Genomic DNA, 17001 nt, shown 5'->3' on the forward strand with positions numbered 1-17001 from the left:
ACCTAATAATTTCTTCTCTTTACAAATCATCACTTTTCACAGGGTTCCAATTGCCAGCCTACATGAATAAAAAAAAATAAAGCACTTATCAAATGATACTACCTTGCACTGCTATTTTATGTCTAATATAGTGAAAGGATCAAATTAATTCTTGTGGTATTTAGTTATTATTGTTCATATTAGTTACTACTGACTTAATTTAAGTTTGCTTTTTTTAAACTAATTAGATATTAATAATTTGGTAAATACAAATAGAAGAAAAGCACACCGATAATTTGGTTAAGATTCTGCTCTGGAATGTGCAGGCACTCACTGGCTTCAATAATAACAAGAGAGAATTTAGTCCATATATAGTTGGGGATTTATTTTTAAAAATAGTAGTAGCAGAAAACTATGGAACACCAGCTAGTCCCATGGTGTCCAGCCAGTTCTGAAGCCACTAGCCATGTTCAACCAGACAAATAACCACATTGCTCAAGCCAACTAGCCACACTCAACCAGCCAAATAGCCACATGTGGCTAGTGGCTACTGTGTTGGACACCATGGACTGTTAGTCAATGTGCTGTTGCAATGATAATATTAACATTTCTTCTCTGCAGAGCCACACCTATTTCTAGTTCTATTCATTGGAAATATTCTAGGTAGTTCAACAGAACTGCAATGAAATCTATTTACCATAGATCAGACATCTCTCCCCACTCAAACATACACAGAATATTTGCATTTTTATTAAAAAGGACACAAATATTTTACAGTATACTCATAAGATTGTTCAGAAAGTAAATTAGTTCCAAGTATAGCCCATGTTCCTTGGGGCACCTAACACTGCTTCTCTGGCAAGGAGCATATAAAGAGCACTTATGTTGTAGCGGAGATACAATGCTTTGCTAGTGCAAAGCATAGCAGAGACAGTAAGACTCTGCTATGACTGCTGCTCTTTTAACAATTATTAATGTCAGTGGAAATAGGCCTAAAATAAAATCATGGATGAGAAAATTAAAACTTCTTAAGCTCAAGTCTGAGCAGACTTTTAAAGCTGGTCAGAAATTGCATTTTAACAAAATACGCTTTTCATCAAAGTCAAAGAGTTTAGTGGAGATGTGCTTATTTAAACTTTCAGCATGAATTTATTTTGGTTTGATTTGGGGTTTTGGGAGAGAGAAAGAGGCAGACACTTTGTAAATGGGTTCAAATCCCTACTGTACCTGAACTGGAGCGATGTGGGATGAAAATCTCTGCTCTGAATCAGACAAAGCAGGGACTTGAGTCTGATCTCCCATATCCCAGGACTTTGGAAGTCACGGATTCTGTGACCTCCATAACAAAATTGTAGCCTTGACTCAAGTAGGGAGCATAGCAGCCTGAGCTCCAGGTGGGATTCCTGGAGCTGCCAGGGTCCCTGTCACAGAGCAGTGAGCCTAATAGCCAAGAGGTACCCAACTTTAGCCATTTCCACTAGCATTCACTATGTTAGGCATCCTGTCATCATCGGTTTTCTTGGTGAAAACTGAAGCAAAGTAGTTGGTAATAAATGAAGCCAACAGAGACCAATGATGAAGCTTAAAAGCAAAAATAAAAGAGTAACATAAAAGACAAAGACCTATACAAAAACTGGCAAATAAGTGTGTAATCAATTTTTAATGTGTGGTAGCAAAGAGAAACCAAATAGAAGTGACTGTGACCTAAAGGACTGAATAACTTAGAGTATGTCTAAACTACAAAGTTAATTTGAACTAACAGTCGTTAGTTCATAGGGGCTACACATGCAAACCACTAGTTTGAACTTAATTCGAACTAGCAGAGCGCTTAATTCGAACTAGGTAAACCTCATTCTACGAGGACTAACGCCTAGTTCGAATTAAGTAGTTCGAATTAAGGGCTGTGTAGCCACTTAATTTGAACTAATGGGAGGCTAGCCCTTCCCAGCTTGCCCTGGTGGCCACTCTGGGCACAACCAGGGAAACTCTTCTGCCCCCCTTCTGGCTCCGGAGCCCTTAAAGGGGCACGGTCTGGCTACGGTGCCCGTGCCAGGTGCAAGCCTGCCAGCACCCAGCCAGCAGACCCTGCACCTGGCACGGCACTAGCCAACCACTCGCTGCAACCCAGCCCTCCGCCTCTTCCCGGGACCAGGCTGGCGACTCCCAGGAGCCTGCCCGGGGCCACAAGAGGCGGGCGCCCGCCTGGTCTAGTGCGGAGATCGGGGACCTCATCCAGGTTTGGGGGGAGGCCTCCAACGTCCACGACCTCCGCACTAGGCACAAGAAAGTGGCCGTCTAGGGCAGGATAGCTGCCAGCCTGGCCACCAAAGGCCACATGCAAACCCAGGAGCAGGTTTGCATGAAAATCAAGGTGGTCCAGTGAGACCCCCCGATCCTGAGCCCTGAGCGTAGAACAAAAAAACATAAGAACAGCCGTATTGGGTCAGACCAAAGGTCCATCTAGCCCAGTAGCCTGTCTGTCAACAGTGGCCAACACCAGCTACCCCGGAGGGGATGGACCGAAGACAATGACCAAGCCATTTGTCTCGTGCCATCCATCTCCAGCCTTCCACAAACAGAGGCCAGGGACACCATTCCTACCCCCTGGCTAATATCACCCTAGGGACCCAACCTCCATGACTTTATCTCACTTCTCTTTAAACTCTTTTATAAGTTCTAGCCTTCAGAGACTCCTGTGGCAAGGAGTTCCACAAGCTGACTATTTGGTTTGTGAAGAAGAACTTCCTTGTATTAGTTTGAAGCCTGCTACCCATTCATTTCATTTGGTGTCCTCTAGTCCTTCTATTATGGGAACTAATGAAGAACTTTTCTTTATGCACCCTCTCTACATCACTCATGATTTTATATACCTCTATCATATCCCCCCTCAGTCTCCTCTTTTCCAAACTGAAAAGCCCCAGTCACTTTAGCCTCTCCTCATATGGGACCTGTTCCAAACCCCTGATCATTTTAGTTGCCCTTTTCGGAACCCTTTTCAAGGCCAAAATATCTTTTTGGGGGTGAGGAGATCACATCTGTACACAGTACTGAAGATGTGGGCGTACCATAATTTTATATTTCCCCTCCTCCTTCTTCCCTTGGCTTCCCCCTTCCAGCTCCCTCCTCCCAGGTTGCCCCCTCTCCTCTCCCACCGTCTCTCTTCCCCTCTCCCACCTCCTTTTCCCAGTCTCCCCAGAGGTTAATCCCCCACCCCCACCCCAAGTTTTGTTAAATAAAGAGAGTTTGTATTTTTGAACACACGTGTCCTTTATTTTTTACATCAAGAAGGGGGGCTAGGGAGGGGTAAGTGGAAGGAGGTGAGAGGGGAATGGGGCACGAGCCCCCAATGGGGAGGACTGGGGTGGCTCTGCATGCTCCTCAGGGTGGAAGCTCTCCTGCAGGGTCTCCTGGATCCTGACAGCCCGCCAATTAACCCCCCTGGATGGCAGCCTGCGGCAAGTGCAGCCAGGCTGATGGCTGAGTGCTGTGATGTGCCGAGACAGGACTGCTTGCTGTCCCTCATCAAGGTAGACAAGCAAGCGGGGAACCCTAAGAACTGTCTGTCCGGGGTGGGGGTCGGGTCCCTTTAAGCACAGCCCTCGGCTAGCCTGAGACAGCAGCTCCTCACTCTAAGTCCTAACCTGATGCCCTGCTGGCACTGCTTCCGGCCAGTCTTAACTTCGGTTCAGGGTCCACTCAGTGTGGACATGCTATTTCGAATTAGGAAAACGCTAATTCGAATTAGTTTTTAGGTCTAGATGCACTAGTTCGAATTAGCTTAGTTCGAATTAAGTTAGTTTGAATTAGTGCTGTAGTATAGACATACCCTTATACCAAAACTAGCAATGTCTGGGAGGAAAGTCAAAATACAAATCGGATGTTTATATCATAGTGACTACAGAGTGGAATTTAGAAGAACGTAGCTGATGCCGTAGTTAAGAGCTGAGTATTCTGACTCAGCTAAATGTTAGTAAAACCTTTAAATTTTAAGGGTAGTTCCTATCATTCTTTCCTTCTACCATTTCCCTTTTTTTAACCTTCATTCTTTCCCATTTCTTTCTCTTTATTTAAGCTGTTTTTTAAATTCTCCACAATGGTCAAGATTGCTGTATTTTACTCTCTTAAGGCACAAAGGGAATCTGTTTTGAGCTTTTGCCTCTTTCAGTCCATTTTTTGTTTTTGTTTTTTAATTCTCTTCCTCCTTTATTTGTTCTTCAAAACTGATAAGGAAGAAGCAACGGGCTTAAATTGCAGCAGAGGAGTTATAGGTTGGACTGTAGGATAAACTTCATAACTGTCAGGAACATTAAGCATTGGAATAAATGTGTCGTTCTGTGACACCTTGGAGACTAACAGATTTATTAGGATATCAATTTTCCTGGGTAAAACTCACTTCATGGCATGGTCTACACTGGTACCTTAGTCTGAAATTAGCCCCCAAAGCTGATTTTGTAAGTGATACATCCACACTACCAAGCCCATTACTCCAGAATAAGGGGCTGTGGAATTCAAACTCCGTAGTCCTGCTTTTCATGAGGATTGGACTCAGTGGCCTCCCAAGGTGTCTTGCAACCCTGTGTTTTGATCTGATAGGTGGTGATGGCCATCAATACCATCCTACTGCAGAGGTTCATCATGCTGTGCAATGTGGACGCCATCATCTTTGGCTTTGCCGCTATGTGACCTCATCCACATCCCCATTCTAACCCCCAACTGCCGAGCCTCCAATGATATAAATAGGAAGGGGCACTTTTCCATTGTGCTGCAGGCCCTCGTGGACTGCAAGGGCCTGTTCAAAGAGATTTATGTTGGGTGGTTAGGAAAGGCGCACAAAGAATATAAGAACGACCATACTGGGTCAGACCAATGGTCCATTTAGCCTAGTATCCTGTCTGTCAACAGTAGCCAATGCCAGATACCCCAGAGGGAGGAACACAACAGGTAATCCTTATGTGATCCTTCCTCTGCCACCTTTTTCCAGAGAGAGGCTAGGGACACCATTCTTACCCATCTTAGCTAATAGCCATTGATGGACCTAACTTCCATGAATCTATCTAGTTCTTTTTTGAACCTTGTTAAAGTCCTAGTTTTCACCACATCCTCTGGCAAGCTCACATATTCAGGAACTCGAGCCTCTTCCACAGGATGCATGCTGGCAGTTTCCCCCCCAACCACACCATCAGGGTCAGGAAGGTGCACATGCCCATCTGCATCCTGGGCAATGCAGCCTACCCCTTGCTCCCCTGGCTTATGAAGCCCTACACAGGATGCCTGGAACCCACAAAGGAGATCTTCAACAACAGGCTCAGCAGGTGCCACATCATCATGGAGGGTGCCTTTGGCCGCTTGCAGGAGAGGTTCTTGAGCCTCCTTACCTGCCTGGACCTCGGCAACTGGAACATTCCCCACGTGTGGTGGCCTGCTGTGTGCTCCACAACCTTTGTGAGAACAAGGGGGAAACTTTCCTGTCATGGTGGGGGACAGAGGCTGAGTGGCTGGCTGAGGCTTTTGAGCAGCTGGGCACTGCTGCCATTCAGCGAGACCATCAAGGGGCTGTGCTCACCTGTGAGATATTGAGAGAGAGTTTCAGCCAAGGCCACCTGTGAGACTTTTACTTGGGCCTCCCCACAAGGGGCCTCTGCATTGCTTCTGTGTGCCTTTCCTCCTCAACTTCTCCCTTCCTCTGCCCTCCTTTCCCACCTTCCTGCCCCCTCCCCAAAGACCAAATAATAAAACATTTTTGTTTGGAAAAACACCTCTGATATTTTTATGTGGGGAATATACAACAGGGGGCGGGGGGGAACTGGGGAAAGAACCTGGGAGGATGGAGGGAGGAAGAGGGGGGAAAAGGAGCTCAGAGATGGGGATGGGACTGGCACCTGCCTCGGTTATCTCATAAGGCTTTGGCTGTTGGGGAGGTCCCACCGCCATATGTTCATTAGCCCCAGCAGCCCGTGGCGGGGCTAGGAAGGGAAACTAGAGGGGTGGGGACAAAGGAAGGTATAGGGACTTGGGCAGGGAGTTGAGGGGGCAGGGATGAATGCTGGGAGTTGGGGGTGTGGGGACAGAGACTTGGGCAGAGAGTTGGGGGTGAATGTGTGGGGAGGTGGCTGGTGGACCTCTACACAACTGCAACCATGTGCTCCATCACAATGGTAATTGAGGAGAACATGGCCTCATGCTCCCAGATCATCCTCCTCAGCTTCCGAGAAGCCCAGTACTTCTGGCGTTCCTCCTTGAAGTTCTGGTTGAAGGAACAAAGGCAGTCAAGATGTTCCCACACCAGGTCCTTGCAGGGTTACCTCCGCCTGTGGCTCTTGGGGGGTCAGGAAGATGATGCTGGAGGTGGTAGACACACAACACTCACAGCTGGTCCAGCTGTGAAGAAAAGTGACAAGGGCAGTCATTCCAGGAGACATTGCATGAAGCCTAGATCTAATCTCTGAGCTGACACCAAAGGTCTCAGTTTAGATGATGGTGACATGCTTTCAGCAAGGCCATTTGTTGCCTAGACAGCAGGCACTTTCCTGCAGGGCCATGGATGTCCAGGGGAGCTTCACTACCCCCACGTCCCAGGAACAAGCAGGTATGGGAAGGTGCCATCCAGGCCAGGAGCGTGTGGGCAGGAAGGGGGGTGGGGCAGTGGCGGCATCCTGCAGAGAGAGAACTTTTATCCTTGCCCACTGGAAGAGAGGGGGGAGGGTGTTGGAGGAGGTGTGTAAGTGGCAGATGCCACTTTCCAGAGAGTGCTACTGGGGTCCCTTCCTCTTCCACCCCCCAGCAGATTCCCCTGCAGGGCAATGGTGTCCACCACATCCCTGTGCTTGCCCAAGAGTGCAGGCATAAGCCTGTGCTGTGTGCAGCACTGCTGTGTGTTCCCAAGACCCCAGTCTCCTTAGTGGTGGCTTGTCGTGGGAAGGTGTCCCGCCATGGAGTCCAGAGGAAGACAGGCCTGTGCAGGAACCTTGTGAGGAGTGATGGGTTCCTGTGTAAGAGCATCATGGAGCTGAGTGCTCTGGACTAGCACTCCATGTGTACTATGTGCACAAGCTGCTGTGTGATTCTCAGATTCCCAAGCAGAGAAGGCTGAGCAAGGAGTGCACAGCCCTTCGCCATCCCTCACCTGCCCCCGCATGTGTATAAGGAAAGTGATGGAACTCACCGGAACTGCCTTCTTCAGGTTCGTCTTAGCCCTGGGAGATATCCTAGGGGAGAGACCGGCTGCAGGCTTATGGTGACCTCCGAGCTGGCAGGCATGTTGTCCAGGCCGGCCTTGTCCTCCTCCTCCTCATCATCATAGCTGTCATCCTCCTTCACAACCCCACCCTCATGGAGGCTGACAACAGGCATGTCCTGGACAGAGCCAATGAGGAGCTGGGAGGTGACTGACCCTTCTTCCAGGATGGCATCCAGCTGCTCATAAAAGTAGCAGGTCTGTAGTGCGCCCCAGAGTGGAAACTTTGCTCCCTGGTCTTTACGTACGATTTCCACATTTCCTTAATTTTCATCCACACCTGGTCCAGGGTGCAGCTGTGCCTCTTCAGGGACAGGCTGATGGCCATCTGGCCATACACGTCAGCATTGTGCCTTCTGGTGCGGAGATCCTAGAGGTTTGTCTCCTTGCCCCAGACCTCGATGAGATCAAGAATCTCTGCATCAGTCCAGACTGGTTCCCTCTTTCACCCCTGGTCAGGGGCTTCAGAGGTGGCTGCAGGTGTGCTGGAAACCATGAGGAGTCAGAGGGAGTGCTGGGGTCAGTCATGGCTCTAAGGCAGGCTGCTGTGTGGCACAGAGCTAGCAGGGTTCATGTTGTGTCACAAGCCCTTTCCCTTCTGCCTGCAGCTTTAAAGTCTACAGGAGAATGGGAGCAGTGGTGTTCTCAGGGGTGTGGCCAGATAGGCCACAAGTGCAGCTGTGAAAAGCCTCTGGAGGCCAATTATTTAAAAATAACAGCAGCTGAGCATCCACACTAACACTATTTCGAAATAGCAATTTCAAAATAAGCGTTATTCCTCATCACAAGCAGGAGTTGTTATTTTGAAATAACAAGCCCGTTATCTCAAAATGATTTTGAAATAACAGGCTTGCTGTGTGGATGCTCGCCTTGTTATTTCAAAATAATGTAGACATACCCTACAGTGCTACTGGACTCCTTGTTGTTTTGCTGAAACAGAGCAACATGAGTACTTCTGAAACCTGTCATCAAGTTAGAGAAGTTGTTCTACTCTGAATATTTAATTTTAGAAATAGGAAAGGATAAATTGATCCTGGGTGTAACTCCACTGAATTCAGTAGGCTTGCCCAAAAGGATTAATTTAGCCCCAAATATTTTTCAAAAATAGACCAACACAGAAAAGTCTGCTTGATAATGTGCTGAGACACATAGATATCTCTATTTACACACCTGCTACACTAAAACAATAATCCATAGAACAGCTATTTGTATTGTTACATTTTGACATTAATGTTTAACACCACAGAAAATGAATAAATATTTGTGCTGACACAAAATATATGTAGTAGGTACAATTTTCAAAAGCATACCACTATTTTGTTGTAAACTGAACATAGTTTAGAAATAAAATCACAACTTAAATGAAGAAAATGTTTCCTTTGAAGTTTTAATTAGACATTTTAATTACCATTCTGAGAGTTTATGAAACAATATATAGAAAGATATGACCAAACATTTATGGCATCATGTTTTTAAAATAATTTTGACACCTGAGCTGAGTTATATTAGACGGTAGCTCAATAAGTGCTGAATTTCAAGCTTTTATTTATTTCTTCCCATCTATTTTAAACATCTTGTCAATTGACTCCAATAAAAATATTAAACAAAAGTATGTATTATTTGCAGGAACTCAGGGAAGAAAACAAAACATTCACTATCAATGATTATCAAATTAATGGCCATTGTCATGCAATGTATTATAGAGAATACCACTGAACCCATTAAAGAACTGTTTCCAAAAGCAAGCGAGAGTTTTGATAAATTGTTGTTGAAAACTGTTAGGAACAATGAATTTACATGGAAGATTAGGAGATATAATTGGAGCTTCCACATTTAAGATGTAAACCTTCCATCTCCTGTCACTGTTTCAACTTACCAAAACATTACAGTTGACTCTGGCTCTCCTGCTTTGTGATATCATATTCCAAAAAAATCATCTTTACTTTTTATCTCCTTGCTGCCAGATGTTCTAGCTTAAAGAAAAAGAAGAAATAAAGTCTGATGGAAAAGAGAATTTGGCTGCAGAAGTGAAGCCTACATTACTTATATTTTCAATAATAAATTAGAAGCCCTACTGAATAGGTCTTGACAAACACATTCAAACATTCTAAATGCTCCAACCTCAGCTAAAGACATTTCAGATTTCATATATGGCAGCCAAAAAGCATGTCAATAGACTATTCATAGCCTCATCCTCATCAGAACAGAAATTATTCCATTTAATGATATGTGAAGATTTGGTAGCCATTTTAAGACAATTTATCTGTTTGGTCTTTAGTTAAAAAAAAACAACAGAAAAGTATAAGAAGCTTTCTTTCAAGCCTCTATGATAATACATTATCAATAACTAGAGCAAAGTAGCTTGCGCCACCTCCTGTTTAATAAATGCAGTGGTCCAATGTAAATTAGCCTCCTAGCAATTTTCTTCAACTCTCCAGAGGCATAGTATGTACACAGATAAGACATACAAAAGAGACTGATTTGTCAGGTTTTAATTCTATAGTCAAATCATGCCATTGGCATTATTCACTGCTAAAATGTCAAATATTTGAAATATTCCCTATTTTGCATTTAGGCTGTGATGTCACCAAACAATGTTTCATTCTTACCTACTGTGCCAATTGATATTCAAGATTTTCCACAAACAGAACTAAGTTTTCTAATACAGTTTAATTATTAAACTTTCTGTTCTTTATAAAAGTTTGTCGGTTTGGTTTTAATTGTAATACATTTGCCCTGTTCTATTATTCCCCCAAAAAAGGGAGTTGCATTTTCCCATAAAATAAAAAAATGACTGCTGTACAGTCTGGTGTTAAAAGACTAGTGATTAGACTTTTATCTTCTCTAAAACAACACATATGATCCTGTAAAATATAAAAGCATATGCTAAGTAATTACAGATGAAGAAGAGCAGGTCTAATGTTACACCGACTAGAGGGTTGAAGCAAAGCAATTACCTGAACAAATGGTAACATGGCCACAGATGTTGCTTGAACAAGTATTTAATGTAAAACTCATTTTTATATTAATTGCAGTTAAACTCTCACTTTTTCACTTTATCATATAGTTTCTACATTGTAACAGTCAAATAATGTAGTTTCAGTTGCTATCAATATGAAATTTAAAAGCCTTGACCTGTTGTAAAGTTCTGAGATAAGGACTGATAATAAATTCTGTCCTGTTCTATAACACTATCAATCTAACTGGGAGCCAGATACAAATACCTCATTAATACACTAAGTGGAGGCATGGCTTCCCTGCAGAAAGCAACATGACCCACCACAAAATTCGAGGTTATGACAACAGGTATGTTTACCCTATCATGTCTTATTCACTCACAGTATCTCATTGCCTGTTGTTGGGAGTAAGCCTGTGAATGTGCCATTATTAGAAAAGTCACTTGCTATTTCACCAATTTTGTTCTCAATTCCACCTCAAAATAGGTAACTATAAACACACTGGGAAGACTTTGGGTAGAAATTAGATCACTCTCCACCCTCCTTTTGATACTTTTCCTGTCTACATTCCCCCTTAAAATGCTTTATTGGTCTAAGGGGGAAACTAGACCAGCTCAAATGAAAATATTCTGCTTTTAAGACAAAATTGTAACCACAGAGTCAAAAGTATGGCAATGAAACATAAGACCAACCCCAAAAACTTAGTTTCTTACCACTAAACAACCCTCAATATATATCTTGTCTTTGGAGGACATATTTTTATAAAAGGAGATAAAAACCACAAGTCACACACTTGGCCACTTACCACTGAAGGAGACTCTTAGATAAACAATCATATTCTTTCAAAAGAAAAGAGTGAGGAATTGAAGAGGAGGGTAAAAAGAGAAAAAAACTTAAATCAAAGGGCTGAAAATAAAATAGTATACAGATGTGCGGAAGGGGCCACTTTTGCTTCTCCTCTTGCAGCTGCTGTCACTGCTTTGTGGCTGCTTTGTATACCACACCTGTTCATTTACATGGTGTCATACTCAGCGCGCCTTGGGACCTCCTTTTGTTTCTCATCAAGAGGTACAGTATATCATGTTCAAATAAGACTTCCACCATGGAATCAGATCTGTGTGAGAGAGGAAAATATGCTACCAAGTTATAAAGAAAAGTGTTTAACTTTTAAAGCTTTTACAACATTAAAAGTAAAAACATTCTTGTATTGATCTTGTAATTAATCGAGTGAAATAAGAGTGACCAAACAAAAACAGCATAAAAAAGAAAAAAAGCCAGGAACAAATATAGTGATTATATAAATCAAATGATTTATGCTCTTCACCCTCCCCCCCCCCCATTCCCCTCCACACATACACACACAAGAGAGCAATTATTCCTTTTCCTGGCACTAAAATCAGTGTCAAGGTGATGATATATTTTTAGAAAGCATTTTAATTCCTGGAATTACAGCATCTATTCACCTTGGTAAAGACAACTACTTATGGCCTATACTAAAAGGCAAAGAGTGTTTTCCATATTATAAAGTAATTATCTTAGGGTCCAGTGCTCCGCTTACTTCAAGCTGTCTTACTTCAGGCTGCAGCTATCAACTCTAAAACAATTATATTTTTTTAATTGTTCAACTGTATTTTTAGACATAGCACCAAAATACCCCATAATTTTAAAACCAATTGAATAGGTTTTTGTTCATTGGTTGTTTTTCCAGCAATGTCAGTTGGGTACAAGGCTCTACTTCTTCTTACCTACCAGGCAAGTGAAATTAACAAAAACTCCTAAATGCTTTAGGGATTTTACAAAATTTACTCTGATATTCCACTCACAAATGGAGCTTGGAAAATTAAAGGAGAAGCACTTCAAGAATGGAGTAGGAAGCATGGAATTCTGGGATTTTTACTATGGCAAGTAGAGAATTATGAGATTTTGTGCATGAAATGTGAGAACCAGAAAAACAGTGTCCAAGCACTCCCCACAGCCTTCACTGGCCACAGTTCTCCATCACTGATCAATGGGAGCTGCAGAAGCAGACAAGGACAGCACATGGAAACCCCCTGTGCTGATCCACTCAGGGGTTGCAGGGACATGCCAGTCACCTCCAGGACCACAACCACCATCAGGACAATGACTCCGGACATGATAGGTTAGGCATTTTAGAAATCACTGGCTCCAGTCAAACCTTATTTTAATATAATCTATAAGTATAATGAAGTCCTTTTTATATTTTATTACTTTTGCAGGCAGTTGGTCCTCCAAATGCATTAACCTTTTCCTATTTCAATACACAATTATTTAAACAGTTACTTTTTTATATCAAAAATAACTAATTATATAAATAATACGATGCTATTAAACAAAAAAAACCTTCTTTTGATGTCATTCCATCACTCTTTTTAAGGGACTCTGTATTATCACACTATTGGAAAGGGATTGGAAGAAATCGGAATCACCTAAATTAGGTCAAAATCAGAAGAGTTGGTTAGAATTTCTTTTTAAATCAACAGCAAACATACATAGAAGGTTAAAAAAAACCTGTGAAAATCTTTACTAAAAATTAGGGTTCTCAAACAATTAAAAAATTAATCACAATTATTCATGAGATTAAAAATAGTCAGAATTAATCACAGCTTTAATTGTGCTGTTGTACAATAATAGAATGCCCATTTACATTTTTACAACATTGTTGATGTTTTTCTACATTTTCAAATGACACTGTTACGGCTAGCATTGCAAAGTATTTACATGCTAGTTATTCATATACCCCTTCACTCTTCAACCACCATGCCAGAAAACATGCCTTCATGCTGATGACGCTCTTTTCAAAATAATGAATTAATTAAATATGTGAGTGAATTCTTTTGGGGTTTTACATATATTCTGCCATATATTTCATGTAACGGCAGCCTCGGTGATGACCCAGCGTATGTTTTCAATTTAAGAACACTTTCATTGCAGATTTGACAAAACACAAAGAAGGTACCAATATGAGATTTTTAAAGATCGCTACAGCACTTGACCCATAGTTTAAGAATCTGAAGTGCCAACCAAAATCTGAGTCGGATGAGATATGGAATATGATGTGAGAAGTTTTAAAAGAGCAATCAGAGCCTTCCTGTAATCTAATGATAGAAACGTAGCCGTGTTAGTCTGGGGTAGCTGAAGCAAAATGCAGGACAATGTAGCACTTTAAAGACTAACAAGATGGTTTATTAGATGATGTTTATTAGATCATCATCTAATAAACCATCTTGTTAGTCTTTAAAGTGCTACATTGTCCTGCATTTTGTTCCTGTAATCTGAGTGTTATCAATTAGAACTTTCCTGTTCTCACTTTCAAGTGAGAAGCAGGCAGCATTATTGCATGTAAATGTAAACTAACCTGTTTTATTAGTTATTGATTGAACGAGAAGTGGCACTGAGGGGAGCTTGTAGGTGCTAACATTTTACAAGTTTTGTTTTTGAATGCAGTTTTATACAAATAAATTCTACATTTGTAAGTTGCTCTTTTGTAATAAAAAGTTTGCACTACAGTACTTTTGTGAGCTGAACTGAAAATTTCTTTTTTTACAGTGCAAATATCTGTAATAAAAAATAAAGTGAGCATTGTATACTATATTTTGTGTTGTAATTAAAATCTATATATTTGAACATATAGAAAAAAATCCACAAGTATTTGTAATAAATTTAAATTGGTATTCTGTTTCAAAGTTTTCAAAGCATTTCACTGCATTTCAAAGCAGCAGTGTTGCTTGGAGCCCAGGGTCAGATAGGGACTCCCCATCAGATCCCAGGCTCGATTTCCATGGAACCCGGAATCAGCTAGGGAGTCCCCAGCTGACGCCGGGCTCCACATGTTATTTCAAAGAAGCAGCACCGCATGGAGTCAAGGTCAGCAGGGGACTCTGAATCCCCCACTGGCTCCAAGCTACATGAGGGTGCTTCTGCTTTGAAATGCACAAGAGCCCCCATTATCTATGAGAAATGAAAAACCTCGACAGACGGAGATTCCACCACCTTCCTAGGTAATTCCATTCCAGTGCTCCAACATGCGGAAGCTCACCATGCCGGACAGCTACCACCCTGTGGGAAACCAGTTCAGTGTGGGGAGGTCAACCGTTGGGGCCATGCTCATACAGGTTTGATTCTCTTACTCTTGTCCTAGGAGGGTGGTGAAGCACTGGAATGGAGTTACCTAGGAAGGTGATGGAATCTCCGTCCATAGAGGTTTTTCAGTCCCAGCTTCACAAAGCCCTGCCAAGGATGCGGTACTTGGCTTTGCTCCTGATGTGGGAAGGGGCTTAGACTCAGGAACTCCCTAGGGCTTTGGCAACCCTGTGATTCTATGATTCTATAGGTGGTCAAAGCCATCCACACCATCCTGTTGCAGAAGGTCATCACCCTGGGCAATGTGAACCCCATCATTGCTGGCTTTACTGCCATGAGTTTCCCCAACTGTGGGGGGGCCATTGACAGCAATACATTTCCATCCTGGCCCCCGACCACTATGCCTCAGACTTTATCAATAGGCAGGGGTATTTTCCATTGTCTCACAGGCCCTCGTGGACCACCAGGGCAGGTTCATGGACATTTATATCGGGTGGTCAGGGAAGGCAGACAATGCCCGTGTATTCAGGACTTCGAGCCTGTTACAGAGGATGCATGTGAGCACATTTTTCCCCAACCGCATCATCAGGGGCAGGGAGGTGGACATGCCTATCTGCATCGTGAGTGACACAGCCTACACCTTGTTCCCCTGGTTTATGAAGTCCTTCACGGGGTGTCTGGACCCCACGAAGGAGACCTTCAACAACAGACTAAGAGAGGGTGCTGGAGGGACTTTGTGGGAAGCAGTTTCTGGAGGAATTCAAGGGGGAGTGGATGAGAGTGCGGGCGCTGGGAGTTGGGGGATGGCGAGTGTGGGAGGTGGATGGTAGAGTAATTGATAGCCATGACCAGGCTCTCCACAGCGGTGGTGACAGAGAAGCATATGGCCTCGTGCTGGTGGGACAGCTGCTCCCAGATCATCCACCTCAGCTCCCGGTCAGTCCAGTGCTCCTGGAGCTCCTCCTCAAAGTTCCAGTTCAGGGAATGGAAGCAGTGTAATTCCTACACCAGGTTGTCACGGGTTTGCCAGTGCCTGCAGCTCTTGTGGGGTCAGAAGTATGTGGGAGGTGTTACACACACCCCACTCACAGCTGGACGAGCTGTGAAGAAAAGTGAGAAGGCCTCATTACCTCCACATCCCAGGGAAAAGCAGGCATGGGAAGTTGCCAGCCAGGTCAGGAGCCAGCGGGTGGGAGAGGAGCACGGGACAGCTCGGCTTTCTTCTATATCCCGCACACACTGGGTCCAACAGTGGCAGTATCCTGCAGAGGGAGAACTTCTATCCCTGCCCACTGGAGGAGAGGGGGACAGGCTATTGGGGGAGGTGTGTTTGAGCAGCAGACACCACTTGCTAGGGAGGGTGGTACTGGGGTCCCCACTTCTTCCTCCCCCCAGCAGGTTCTCCGCCTTGCCACACTTGACCAGGAAATGATGCTGCCTGCGAGTGCAGGCATGACCATATGCTGTATGAAACACTGTGTATTTCCATGACCCCAGCCTCCTTAGCGGTGGTTTGTCATGGGAAGGTATCTCACCACAGAGTCTGAAATAAGCCAGACCTGTGCAGGAACTTTGTGAGAAAAAGCGATGGGTTCCTGTGTGGCAGCTTCAGGGGGATGGGTGCTCTGGACTAATGCTCCATGTGCACTCACATGCACAGACTGTTGTGTGAGCCCTGGGCTCCAGGCCAAGAAGGCTGCATGAGGAGTGTGCAGTCCCTTGCAGCCTGCCACCTGCCTCTGTGTGTAGATAAGGAAAGTTATGGAACTCACCTGTAGTGCCTTCCCTGCCATCGTTAAAGGCCTAGGAGACATCCTAGGATGGGGGTACCAGCTCTAGGCTCATGACCACCTCCTGGCTTTCAGATATGATTTCCTGGCTCCTCCTCCTTCTCCTCGTCCTTCTCCTCCTCATCACCCTGGTCCACAGCCCTGCCCTCCTGAAGGCTGAGGTCAGACGTGGCCAGGCCAGAGTCCATGATAAGGGGGAGGAGTGGCAATCAGCTGCCCTCCCAGGATGGCATGCAGCTGGGCATAGAACCGGCAGGTCTGGGGTGCTGCTCCACTGTGGGAACTTCATTCTCTGGCCTTGGTGTAGGCCTGTGCACTTCTTTTATCTTCATGTGCACCTGGTCCAGTATGCACATGTGGCCCTTCTGAGCCAGGCTGGCAGCCATGTGGCTGTACACATCAGCGTTTCTGCGCATGGTGCAGAGATCCTGGAGGCTGGACAGCTCATCCCAGACTTCTATGAGATCCAAGATCTCTGCACCAGTCCACGAGGCTTTGGAGGTGGTTGCAGGCGTGCTTGCAGCTGTTGGGAGCTCAGAAGGAGTGCTGGGTCTGCCATAGCAGCAGTTCAGGAAGTGCAGGGTGCCGCTGTGTGGTGTGGGACTAGCTGGGCCGGTGTGGTGCTACAAGCCCTTTCCTGCCTGCCTGCAGCTTTAAATCCTGCAGAAGGGAAACTAGAGTTTTGAGGGGTTTGGACAGAGTAGCCATCAGGGCAGCAGTGAGAAGCCTTGAAGGCCAATTATTTTGAAATAAGCACAGCTGAGCATACACACACACCCTATTTTTAAATAGCAATATCTAAATAGGCATTATTCTGGAAGAATGAGGGGTTATTAATTTGCTCTAGCAAGCCTATGTGTGGATGTTCGCCTTGTTATTTTGAAATAACTCTGTCATGCAGACATGTCCTTAGGTAGATGTTTTCAGTTTTAAAAACTGA

This window comes from Pelodiscus sinensis, chromosome 14 (genome assembly GCF_052426305.1).
Source record: "Pelodiscus sinensis isolate ZL-2025 chromosome 14, ASM5242630v1, whole genome shotgun sequence".
Taxonomy (NCBI): Eukaryota; Metazoa; Chordata; order Testudines; family Trionychidae; genus Pelodiscus; species Pelodiscus sinensis.